This window comes from Triturus cristatus, chromosome 12 (assembly GCF_964204655.1).
Source record: "Triturus cristatus chromosome 12, aTriCri1.1, whole genome shotgun sequence".
NCBI classification, from domain to species: Eukaryota; Metazoa; Chordata; class Amphibia; order Caudata; family Salamandridae; genus Triturus; species Triturus cristatus.
This window is the reverse complement of record NC_140595.1, coordinates 834934095-834946859: the sequence shown is the minus strand read 5'-3', so window position 1 is coordinate 834946859 and position 12765 is coordinate 834934095. Positions and strand designations below refer to the sequence as shown.

Below are 12765 nucleotides of genomic sequence, written 5' to 3'. Positions count from 1 at the left end.
GTTGAAGCTTTATGAATTGTTAAATATGTTACATCTTACTCCTTATGTCTCACGTCCCACTCAGGAAAGGGGACACATCTTAGACCAGGTTTTTTCATCTGAACTAATTGAAATGGCCTCACCCCTCCCCCTGGTTTGGTCTGATCATTATCTATTAACTTTCAATATAAAGGAAACATCTGCTCAATCTTCTAAGCAATATGCAGAGCGGACCAATAGTTTTAGATCTTTTAAATCTATGACTCCGGCAGCTGTAGGAATTTTCCTGGAGACGCACCCACTTCTTCTTATGGATAGTCTCACACATGATGTTCCCTCCTTAGAAATCTGGTTGAAAACATGTGTTAACGACATAGCCCCTCTTAAGACCCAGGTAGCAAATAGGGGCAGACCTTCTGCTCCCTGGTTTACGGAAGATCTCAGGAAGAGTAAGAGCCTGTGTAAACGTTTAGAAAGAAGATATAGCCAGGATTTTAATCCACTGGCCAAACAAACTTACAAGACAACATTAAAATCCTATTATAATAAAGTTCGCTTGGGAAAAATGAACTTTCTCAATGGATAAATTGAGAAAGCTGGGAATAAAAGCGAAGAACTTTTTAAAATTGTGAAAGATTTTACGGCCCCTTGCGCTATAAAGAATCCCTTTACTCCGACGAAAGAATGGACAGAGAGCATTGCTCAATATTATTTTACTAAAATCTCTTCTATACAGGCCACTTTTGGAGGGGCTTGTTTAGATTCTCAGGTGAATTCGGAAAGGCTTTTCTTACAGACATCTAAGTCCTAGAACTGTCTATTACAAATTACAGCACTCTCGTTAGAAAAATCTTTACACATTCTTCGCTCTCTTAAGTCAGGCTCTCCTGTGGATCCTTGTCCGGCAAAGATTCTTGCTTTGATAGCAGAGGTAATTAACCCGGCAGTTAATCGGGTGCTGAACCTTTCATTAACTGAAGGGACAGTACCGGAAAGCTGGAAACATGGGAAAATTCTTCCTCTTCTAAAAAAAACCCTCTGCCGATCCCTGGACAGCAGGTAATTACAGACCTATTTCACTGCTCCTGGCCCTATCTAAGACTCTGAAGAAATATGTGAATCTGGTTCTCGGGGAGTTTGTTGAATCCAATGGCATTCTTCATCCTAGCCAATCAGGGTTCCGTGCTAACTATAGCACAGAAACAGCTCTCCTTGAGATATCGGAGTCCATAAAAGATACCTTGGATAAAGGCGGGAAAGCAGTTTTGATACTGCTTGACTTGTCGGCAGCTGTCGATACCGTACCTCATGACCTTCTTCTTGATCGTCTTTGGAGGTACGGTATTGGCGGCACTGCCCTACAATGGTTCCGGTCCTACCTTACCAGTCGCCAGCAGACAGTCTGGTCCCCCCCTTTTGAGACCCCCATTCAACCAATGAATGTGGAAGTTCCACAGGGATCTATCTTGAGCCTCACGTTGTTTAATGTGTATATGGCTCCTCTGGCATAGTTGGTTGAACCTTTTGGTGCCAGAATCGTTTCCTATGCCGACGACACGCAACTGTTGTTTACGTGCAGCAAGGGCGAAGTCCTGGATGGGAAGAGGCTTAACCTATGCCTATCCGCGGTATTCAATTGGTTCAACGTAAACCAATTACGCTGTAACTCTGAAAAATCAGAAATGATCTTCGGCTGCACGCCGGGTGAAGAATGGCGAGAATGGTGGCCATCAAATATGTCTCCTCCCACCACCTTGGTGACTAAGGTCAAGAATCTAGGGGTTAAATTGGACAATAACCTTTCCATGAACGCCCAGGTTCAATCGGTGGCGGGCTCCTGCTTCGGCCTTCTTAGGATGATGCGCAACTTCCTACCTTTACTTTCTGTATCCCACAGGAAGATAGTTGTGCAAGCCCTAATACTGTCTCGGCTTGACTACGTGAATGTCCTTTATCTAGGCCTTCCAGAGTATCTGATCAATCGGCTTCAAGTCGTTCAGAACGCTGCTGCACAAGCTATTTTTTTGGCTGATCGCCGAACACACACAACCACTCTCCTCAGAACGCTACACTGGCTCCAGGGACAGATGCCAGCAATATGCTCCCGCACGTAATTTACGATCTTCGTCCTCCTGTTTTTTACTGACCCCAAGATTTTTTCGCGCTCGGCTGGGAGGTCGCTCCTTTCAGGTACTGGCATCTGCACTCTGGAATAACCTACCTATCGTGCTGCGCCGTGAAAATGATCTTTTGTGCTTTCGTCACAAACTAAAAACGTTGTTGTTTTTATGATCGGCGATCTTGGTCTGATTGCTGAGGGTTTCTTGTTACAGGTCCTCTGTGTTAGCGCAGGGACACTCCTGGGAGTAGCCGTGAGCTCTATAAATACCCAGTAACATAACATAACATAACATAGGATAACATTGGGCCTAACTCACTCTGCACCCGGCTGCTCCTGTGCCGCTGAGGGTGAAACAACTGTACCTACCTGACACTGGGAGACCCCTGAGTCTATGCCCAGAACCTTAACTCTGCCAGTCGAGTACTTACCTTTAAACCGATAACTCAATTTTCTCCATAGGGTAACATTGACTGGTTTCCTCTGAAATTTCTTTTAAGTGTGGAGTTTTCAAAACATAAAATATTCACCAAAAATCAGCCGAGTAACGAAAATGAAAATACTCACCTGCTATTATGTGAGCTCCCAGTGCTGGATTTTGGTGCCCAGCGCTGACTCTGAAAAATACTTACAACTGTACTTACCAGTAACCCAATTTTCTCCCATAGGAAATCATTGACTGTTTTTCTATGAAATTTCTTGTGTGTCAATTTCTGCAAACTTTAAATATTCTTTAAAAATCGTATAATTTCTGAAAACGTAATTACTTACCTCTTTTGGATAAAGGTCCCAGTACTGAGTCTAGGCACCCAGTACTGGATTACAAAAGTAACGAGAACATACTATACCTGTAACTTGAATTTTCTTCCATAGGGAATCATTGACTGTTTTCTATGAAATTTCTTCTGTCAACTTTTAAAATAGCAAAATATTACTTAAAAATCCTAGGAGTAACTAAGTCGACTTTTAACACTTGTTTCCAAGTACTGTCCCAGGACTGAATCTAGGATCCAGTCCTGGAATCTCAAAAGTAATCCTGAAAGTAATCCATTGCAAATAACTTGAAACTTCCATTGAACTCAATGCATTATTGTGTTTAAAACTGTGTTGCCTATTGCAACAACTTGTAACTTTCTATAACAGCCAATTGTCTATTGCAAAAGTATTTATATAAAGCATCTCATTCTGAGAAAGTATATTTTAATTCCTATTGTTGGTTCTAAAATAAAACAGACATATATTTTTATATAAACCATTGGCCTAGAGTTCAGTTATTGAGTGTGTGAAATCATTTTGCTGACTGAGTGTGTACAACAAATGCTTTACACTGTCCTCTGATACTGCCTTACTGCTCGACCAAGCTACCACTTTAGAGAGTAAGGTTATATCTAACTTTAGCCTCTGCCAAACCTCTGGGGACTGTGGACTCTGTACACCCTGTACCTATTTGGGAACAGTATATACAGAGCCACTTTCTCACAGCAAGTCTTTAGCTTCGCTTCCATGCCGAGTAGTAGACCCTTTAAAGCTTTAACTAAAATCCATGAGGACAAGTGCAAATTAAAAGTACTGTATGGGAAAGATATTTGGGGGTATCCTTCAGTGAATGAGCTCCAGACAGAGAAAAATAAATTCCTTAGGCACGTCCTGTGTTCCACAGAGCATGTCAACCTTTTGTGTGCATGAGGACTTGGGGGCCAAGTTTTTAAGGAACTAGATAGCCATGAGTCTGCTGCAGCGCTGGATTAGGATTTGGTTAAAGGCGGAGTTAGGCTTGAATCGTTTAATCATGAGGGACTATCTGTTCCTCGATCATGCCTTAAAAATACCCTAAGGTATATAAGAGATTATTTTGCCAACCTGAGGAGGAAGGCATTATTTCTTAACCCAGAGGATATTAGTAGGGGAGATTACAAATGGGTTAAGGAGAGATTTATGGAACTGGCGATTTCACTCAGGGAAGAGGTAGATCTGACAAAACCCACAGCCTAAATAGATATCTTGACAATCACCACACTGGATATGGAGCCCTACTTAACTCTGGTGAAAACCAATAGGGGCAGACATCTGTTAACTGGACTCAACTTGATGCATCTGACTTTAGCTATGCCGCGAAGTCGTTATGATTTTAAATCCCCTGTGGCTGCGATAATAGATCTTCACAGGACACATTGCACTTCACAATGATCTGTGATTAGTTTAAGGAACCTAGGAGATCTTTTATAGCTGCGTAATTTATAGAAAGTGGCTTTAAACAAGTTCGTCCCACCCTATTGTGTTTGCAGACGTTGCCAGGAGAATTTGTTTTTGGAAATGTTAATCATGTTTTAAGTGCTGCTGTTTCTATATAGAGTACACAGGTAGATTAACTATATCTCCTCAGGCTTAGAGGTTCCTGTTTACCTATGATGTGATTTTTATGTATTTTTTTCAAGAATTGTTTATGCTGTATTTATACCGCTGCTGTCTTTTATGGTTTTAAGATCTAAACTGAATAAAGAATCTAAACTATTCAACATTAATGTTTCCATTAAAAGCACGCCAGAACTTAATAACCACTACAGTTGCAGAGCAAAGAAATAAATATCTAGCAAGAAGTAGAGATGGAGTTGTAACGCTTTCCTAACACTGTGCTTTTCAACCTAAGACATCCACCATTTTCTAAGTAGCAGAACCCCCGACTGCTCATGGACACCTATGTCCTCTTGAAAACTGTACACAAGTAAACTTTTAACTGCTACTTTAACAAGCATTGGCATAGCCAATAGGTCTCGCTTTTGGGAGTTTATAAGTATTTAGTTATGCAGCACAATAGCCTTGGTGCAACAACAACTGTTGCATGGCTAAACACTTATAAGGTCCCAAAGGCGAGATCTATTGGCTATGCCAATGCTTGTTTTCACTGTGTTGTGCTGAAGTGCCAACTATCTAATCTCCAGACAAACTCCCTCCAACAAAAAATAATTAACCACTAAGCACAGCTGGTGAACATCTTTATTTGAGATGTTCAGCCTTACACTGGGCTTCTATTACTCCTTTAATTCCAGCCAACCCCTTCAATCTCGTGAGAGATTTGTGCATTGACCATGCATTCTGGAGTTCCAGTGAATGGCTCTACTAGAAAATGACATTATAAAATCATGTTAGACACGAATCAGTTGCCTCCGTAGTAGCAACGTTCTACTGTCTGCTATGCTGGACATCCCTTAGAAGCCTCTGAATATTATATTTCATGAAGGCAGCAATATATCAAAGTTCGTAGAAAACTTGTCAGAATAACTGCTATTCTGGGAGCTTCACAGGCTCCCTCTGCCCACAAGACTCAAATTCAAGACCTTCATTGTCTACAAGGTAGTGAATTACAGATGAGATGACCGCTATATCTGGTGTATGTCAACAAAAAATGAGAGGGGGGACCAGGAGCTAGTTCTGGTCCAATGTCCGTGCTCCAACGTAGACTGTTAAATCAATGAGGACATTGTTCCGGGTTGGAGGTGGAAAATTATTAATAAACACCTGCTCAACGGGGAGATGGAAAGATCAAAGAGTAGGAAAGGAGACAGGGGGAGACGGGGGAGAGAATGGAAGGGAGGGAGAGGTGAAAGTGAAAGAGACAGAGAGATATCCCCGGTATCAAGGATCCAGTCCCGAAGGGGAGGGCTCAATCTTGCCTCTCAATTGCCCTCACACACCCGAAGGATGTCATGCTTCATCATCGGGCTTTTTTGCTCCTCGTCGGGCCGGCGCTGCAATGCCCGACGGTCCCCCGAAGGGTCTCTTTCGCGGAGATCTTTTAAAGAGAAAAGCCGATAGGTAAATGCGAGTGTGTGGGGTAAAAAAGGGGGTGATCCAAAAAATTGGTGGTTCCGTGCGTGCAAGGTATGTGAATAAAATTACCTAGGGGTGTCCAAATAAGGTTATTTAATGTTAAGGGACCCCTGGTAAGATAAAAAGACCCAGCGGTCAGTAAGTCACTAGTGGGTGCAATGCGCCCGTGTAACTAAAAATGAGGTCGACCTGTTTCACGCCTGTTTAGCCTAAAAAGATCAATGGCGTTTCTTCAGGACCTAGCTCTTGTGGATAGTTGTGCACGGGGTTAATAAGGGTTCTGGGTTAGGTAAGGTAACCGGCATGAGTGAGAAGGTGTGCTTGGGTGGAGACCGCGAGGTTCAATAGCCTAATGGGCAGTGTATATCTAAGTATTGTTCCTTAGAGCGACCCAAGACATGTGATACCCTCGTGTGTATGGGCGAGGGTTTCCTAGGCTTGACCGTTGGCTGCCCGCACCCTATTTTTATGCTAAACGGTGGCCAGCCATTGGAAAAGAGCGTCTAGTGACGTACACTTTTCTCTTTTAGAGCCGTCCCAGTTGGACTGGCTCAGTTCCTTTACGTTTGTGGTAAAACCTTTTCTTATCTTTATGGGGCCACGTGTTTCAAACATATGGCCCCATAAAGACAAGAAAGCTTTCGTAAAGGACGAAAGTGAAAGCGGACTGGGGAGCAGTGGGGGTTGAAAGACTAATGTAAAACAAGCACAACATGCTTTCAGAGTGCAATGCACGCTTTTACTTTTATTTTGCATGCACTGCCTACCGCCCCCGGCCTCCCTCCCAGCACAGCACTCAGGCAACAGCAGCCAAAACACTGGGATCGTGTGGACGGTTTTGGCTGTTTTTCCTAGATTTGTAGACTCAGGGGCGTGGAAAGTGGGAGTAATCCCAAAAGGAGGTGGAAGTGGGGCAGAAGATGGCTGCTTCGAGCAGGGGCTCCCCGGCGGTGGGCCCTCGTCTCCTGCGGGAGGGAGGGTGAACCCTCACCGCATCAGCCCCAGGCGGCTGCCCCAGCCCGGCCCGGAGAGGTAGAGGAGGAGTGGCAGCGTCGGAGGCAGTGGCCGGGGAGGCTGGCTGCGGAGCAGGCGGCAGGAGGCTACTTCCCTTCCCCGGGCACTCGCCAGCGGGACCCTGAGCAGGCTGCAGGAATGAAACTGGAAATGGAGCAGATTCGCCACGACCGGCCGTTGTTCCCCATCGCGGGCACCCCATCTACGCCCTCCTCGGGGTCCCGGCATGCGTGGAGCCACGACAACCCGGGCTTCGACCCCGAGGAGGGGGAAATGGGCGAGGAGGACGACGAGGAGGGCATGGTGGTGGAGATGGACATGGAGTGGCACCCCTCGGGGCCCGGGAGGCGCTAGGGTTCCGTAGCATCCTCGTACAGCAGCAGCGGGAGCGCCGGTGGCGCAGGGTACCCACCTGGGGCGCACGCAGGCAGAGGCCGCAGAGGGGGCCCAGAGCAAGGATGTGCCGCTCCCGCCTGCGTGGAGAACCTACCGCCGCCACCTGACCAAGGCAGGCCTTTGGGGGCAAGAAGGACCCTGTACCTTCTGAAGGGTAAGTTGCCTGCTGGCACCCAGACAGACCTTGGCACGAAAGTCCCATAGTGCTTCTTACCGGGCGACCGGCCTGAACCGCCCCTAGAACAGTGCCCACACCCTACGTCCAAAAGCTGAAACCTGAGGTACCTTACAGCACAGTCTGTGGCCAAGTGTGTTCTCATACCATGATCTTGCAGTCACAGGGCACGCCCACAAACTTGTACCCGCACAGTGGGCTCTGACAGGCACAGTGCAACCATTACTTTTAACACCGACAATAACAGAGAGCAGGTGTTTTCTTTTTTGGGGGTGATAAAAGTCAGGACTGAGAAGACGTTGATAATAAAACACAAAGTGATTTTCTTTATTTTTATTTCCTTTGTCAGATGCATGTGAGGGAGCCCCAAACGAAACGGGTGTCACCTGGTTCGTGGTAGTGGTACTAGCAGGTGGTAGCATGGTTTTTAAGGCATCTGATGTGCAGTTGTTTCAAAGGAGGATAATCGAAGAAACGTGGCAAGAGTTATGCTTTTTCATTTATGAGAGATGACAACTAGGCACCCTGCTATGCCAGCATGGTCCATCTTATTGGCGTGGCATTTTACAAAATATCTACTTTGAAGAGAAAATGTGGATCTGCAACCTCTCATAAGATTTTCCCATGAGCAACTACACGCCAGTGTATTTGCTCATGCGATAAGGAGATTTGCTGAAGTTGGCTAGTAATACGTTTTCCATGCTTGCTAGTTTAATACCTTGTAAGTCCCTAAAAGTTGTAAATCTGCACCAATGCAAGGTTGTAGAACTAGGGGTGCACTTTTGAGACTTTCTTTAACAAGGAAGCCTCTATTTTCTTTTCATGTTGCCCAAAATGCTTTTATTTTTATTAAGTTTAAGCCATTTGCTTTGCTATACAATACCATTAGCAAAGTAAATGGCTTTAACTTAACCAAAGGCGAGACCTGTGCATTTTCAATGCTTGTTTGGCTTGGGCTGTCATGAGAGAGAGAATGCAAAAATGCGGCTGTGGAATATTCTCGGCGTACTTGCAACTCACATGCACACTAATGTAAACTCTGGCAAGAACATATACATGTTTAGATTGCAGAACAGGAGCCCAAGGGCTTTGGGGAATCTAATTTGTCGTTATTGCGGGTGCGATTCAGAATTTTATTGTGCATCCAATCTTTATTTGTGTGAGCAAAAGTAATTTTTGAGTTTGTCAACCAATTTCTCGATAGTCACATAATCGGTATTTTTGCAATTTAGTACAGTGTGAATGCTTTTTTTCCACAGAGCTAAATATAGTGGTAGGGGCACAAACATGTGCATTCCTTGGCGGGGTGGATGGGGTTGGGTGGGGCATGTGAACACAGATTAATTAATCCACTTCCGAGTTTGAGATTTAAAGCCAGTGCTCACAAATGCTGGCTGTGTAAATTTAGGTGTTAGGGACAGCGAAACACCAGCGTTTTTTATCGAGATTTTCAGTAAGGGTTTGTTTTTCACAGGAAAAAACGTATTCCTTGTGAAGGAAACGAGACTGGGAGGACGAAAGTTCAAAAACATATAGGTACTTTGTTACCTTTAACCTAAACCCAGTCCATCTAATTTTTACGCGATCCGAAGTTCTATAGTTTTGTAGTCATGAGCATGCATGAAGTCTTGCTTTGTGTGGATTTCGGTTAGTTCTAAAATCTAAATTATTCCTACAAGTAAAAATTCTAATTTGTACATATTTCTCCATGTGAATCTGACTCACGCCCTATGTGATTTTGTTTACTTCATGTGACATGTAGTTGCTGCACAACCGTGGCATTGCTAAAACCATGCAGGGCCCGCCCGGTGATTTGCTTAATTTCAGTCAGCTGAATTTCGCACGCGTCGTCTGACGCATGTTATTTTGGATGCACGTCTTCAGTCTTATTTGTTATTTGGGCAATATATTGTATCCGTTATAAGCTAAAATACACGTTTTGTAGTGCATTCATCATATGGTATGTTTTAAGGTCTATTTAATCTCCTTAGAGTCAGGGGCATTCCTTTAAGTTAAATCATAACTTTCACTTGGCACCAAAACGCGACGGTGGCTCTAAGCCATTCTTGGCTTTTCTAACATCAACACCGAACATGCTGGCACTTGTACAAGTGTTGGTTGAAAACGAAAAAAAAACAAGGGAGAGTATAAAGGAAGTGGTGAGCGCGCAGCCGTCGCACGGCGAAAGTGAAAGTGATCGCGATCAAGCGCGGCGAGCAATGCGCTTAATGAGCATTGGGAATGCCATATGGCACCTCTGCTCAAGCAAGGCGCCCGCGCACATGCACTGCAAGCTGTAGCCGGCGGTAGCATTTTTTGAAGCCCTTACAAAAAGTCTTGCGAGACCAGCGCATGCGCTGGGTCAGGCGAGACCTAAAAAAGGCAGAAAACATGTTAAAGAAAATACTAACAAGTATTGGAAAAGTCACCAGATTGTGCCTTCTGGACCAATTGGTTTTGGCGAGGCTGTGCACAATCACCAAAAATATTTTTGGATGCTCTGCAGCATTGTTCAAAGTGAGGGGGGGTGGGGGGGGGGGGGGGGGGGGAAGTGCTGTGATATGGCCGTGTAATTTCGTAGTAGTGTGCAATCATGACAGATCACCTCACACTGAGGCACCTGCAACATAAAGTACAAATTTTCTTTTATGTTAACCGTTCTAAGAAGGTGCTCACGTTGTTGAATACATAAAAATGAAATCTGACATGCACAAAAGTGCCTTTGGAAAGGTGCAGCAGATCAGCAGTAAATGGCAGCTGCCTGGATACCCCACCACCCCAAAATATATACAACAAAAAGAAATTACCTCAGCAAGGAGTGGAGGAGGAAGCAACAGTAAGTGAGGGAGGTGGGGTGTAAGCCACAATAGGAAGCGGGGGAGAGAGTTGTTGGAAGCAAGGGGGAACAGGGGAGGAAGCAAGGGGGAAGCAACTAAGGCGCTCAAGCCTGGGCCCGGAGTGAGAAAAAAATATTTTCAAAAAGTCAGAATGGGGAAAACAAGATGCGTTTGGAAGGGGGGGTAGGGTTGTAGAAGCAACAGACAAGAAGGGATTTAGAAGTCATGTGCACGCTTGGAGTGCTACAAACAACGAAAATGTTCCTCGAATGAAAGCAGTGGAACAAAACATGTCATCCAATCAAAAGGATGGTAAAGAGGCTTTGCTCTATTTGAGGCACAAGCAAAGAAATAGGTAGGTAAGCCATGCAACAAGAAGCAAGACAATCAGTGACAACGCCAAAATGATAGGTATGGGGTGGGGGTGTTAAGTTCACTAATCTCTCTTGTGTCCACAACAAGATTTTGCTTACATATAACAAAACATTGCCTGGTGTGCAAGACAAATGTTCACCAGGCGAAGAGGTTACTGGACAATAGCATTGTGCAGGAGAGAAAGTGTGTAAAACATTCATTCTACTATAGAACCTGAAATGTCTGGGTGAAGGCAAGCACAACTAGCAAACTTCAACAGAAGACCTTTGTTTACCAAGTTAACACAAAGGTAAGTCATTCCCATGCGAGTTGTGCCTAGCCTTGAGGACAGTTAGTGCGGCCATAAAATAATTTCACCAACAATTTACGCAAGAATGTGGGTTTCACAGAGCAAAGAGGTTCCAGTACCTGCAGGGGAGACACTGGATCACTCAAAAAACAAATTAGAAAGGAAGGAAACAAATTGCCACCAACGTTTGAGAACTTCTTCAAAACCCTCAGCGCTCACACTCTAGCCATATCCCTTTTCCAGTGGCAGTGGGAAAAGAACTAGATCGAGATAAGACCAATGGAAGCAGATCTTCAGAAAACACCACAATGTCCTCAAGGAGGTCCATGGGAATAAATTATTATATACATTATATAGATCATACCTTTTTAATATGTACTCTGATTCCTGCTGAATGAACTGCAGGAAACCGGGTACAACCGTATGTAATCTTGTGGGCCTGTCCAGGATTACAATATACTGGAATAAGGCACAGGAGGTATATAGGCATCACAGGATTTAATCTGGGTATATGTGTACTGGTAATCCTATTGGGGGTCCCCTTCAAGTTCTACCCACTACATGGTAATACAAGGAAAACAATTTACTTGCCATTCCTAGTGGCAAAATGCACCGCCGTAATGTTCTGGAGTGTAGAAAATAACGGGGAGGACCCATGGGCATACATTATGACTACAAAAGGTTTGTGGGCGAAGTGTGGGGGGGAGTGGAGCGTGCGTGCTGAGAAGCTGACATACACACACTTCAGGTAAAGGCTGCACTTTCAAAAACAATCTAGCTCGTGATTTTTTCAGTATAATCTGCCCCAGGAAACCAAGAGCACCATGGTTTCTAAATACAGAAGCGAACAGAATACAGACTGCATCAGAAAAGAAAGACAATGACCTTGAACTATGCATATAGATGAGACTGTTGCACCAATGTAAGACTACTGCTGGGACCGCTAACAGGAGATTAAGTTGAAAGGCATCGGGTATGAAGCATGTGAACAGTACTTGATTTTCAGTAATGCTGATGAAAAATAAATACCAGCCAAAAGATGAAAGATGGGATGGGCCTTTGTTGTGTAGGAGTAGGGTAAATGTACAGCATGTTTGTTAAGACCTATTTTGAAGAGCATAATAACAAACAATTGAGCAGGATCTGTTGGCAGTCTCAAAAGGAGTAAAGGTCCCCTTTGTCTCATGTGGTAAAGCAGAGTACAGAGCAGACCTGTTTAAGAGCTATACGCTGCTAGATAGTGTCAGTAAAATAAGACTTCAAGCCCTTGAAGCTCGAAAATGTCGGTGTTTGCATTAAAGACAGTCCAAATGAACGGTTAAAGCAGAACCCAGACAAAGCAAAAAGCGCATTTGTTTACTTTTACACCAAATCACTCATAGCAGATGCACCAAGCTTCTTCTGAAAAAGTTACTACTGTGTTAAATTACGCTAAGCAACATACATACCAGCTACAAAATCTTTGGTGGTTAAGAGTTTCAAGCAGCGAGATGACTTTAAAAGTATTAAAAAGTGTTGAGAAGCATCAATTCATTCCATACAGCAGTCCTTTCAAAAACCATACGCAGTACAAGATAAAAAGGATGTGAAGTACAAATAAGGCCAACATAAGGGCAACATAATAACTGGGGAAGGGGCACACAAGAACATGTACCATCAATAAAACACTGAACAAGGACCAGGAAAATGGACCATAATGCAACAACAAAAAAACACCTTTGCTAAATATGCCTGAAAGCAGGATAAATGGCTA

The 12765-nt window shown here is 44.1% G+C and overlaps 1 protein-coding gene across 4 annotated transcripts in view; it reads right to left on the bottom strand.

The window, feature by feature from the left end:
* Nucleotides 1–12765, bottom strand: part of CAMTA2 (calmodulin binding transcription activator 2) — a 1245102-nt gene that overhangs the window by 1134342 nt on the left and 97995 nt on the right. The gene's annotated exons all lie outside the window — the stretch shown is intronic.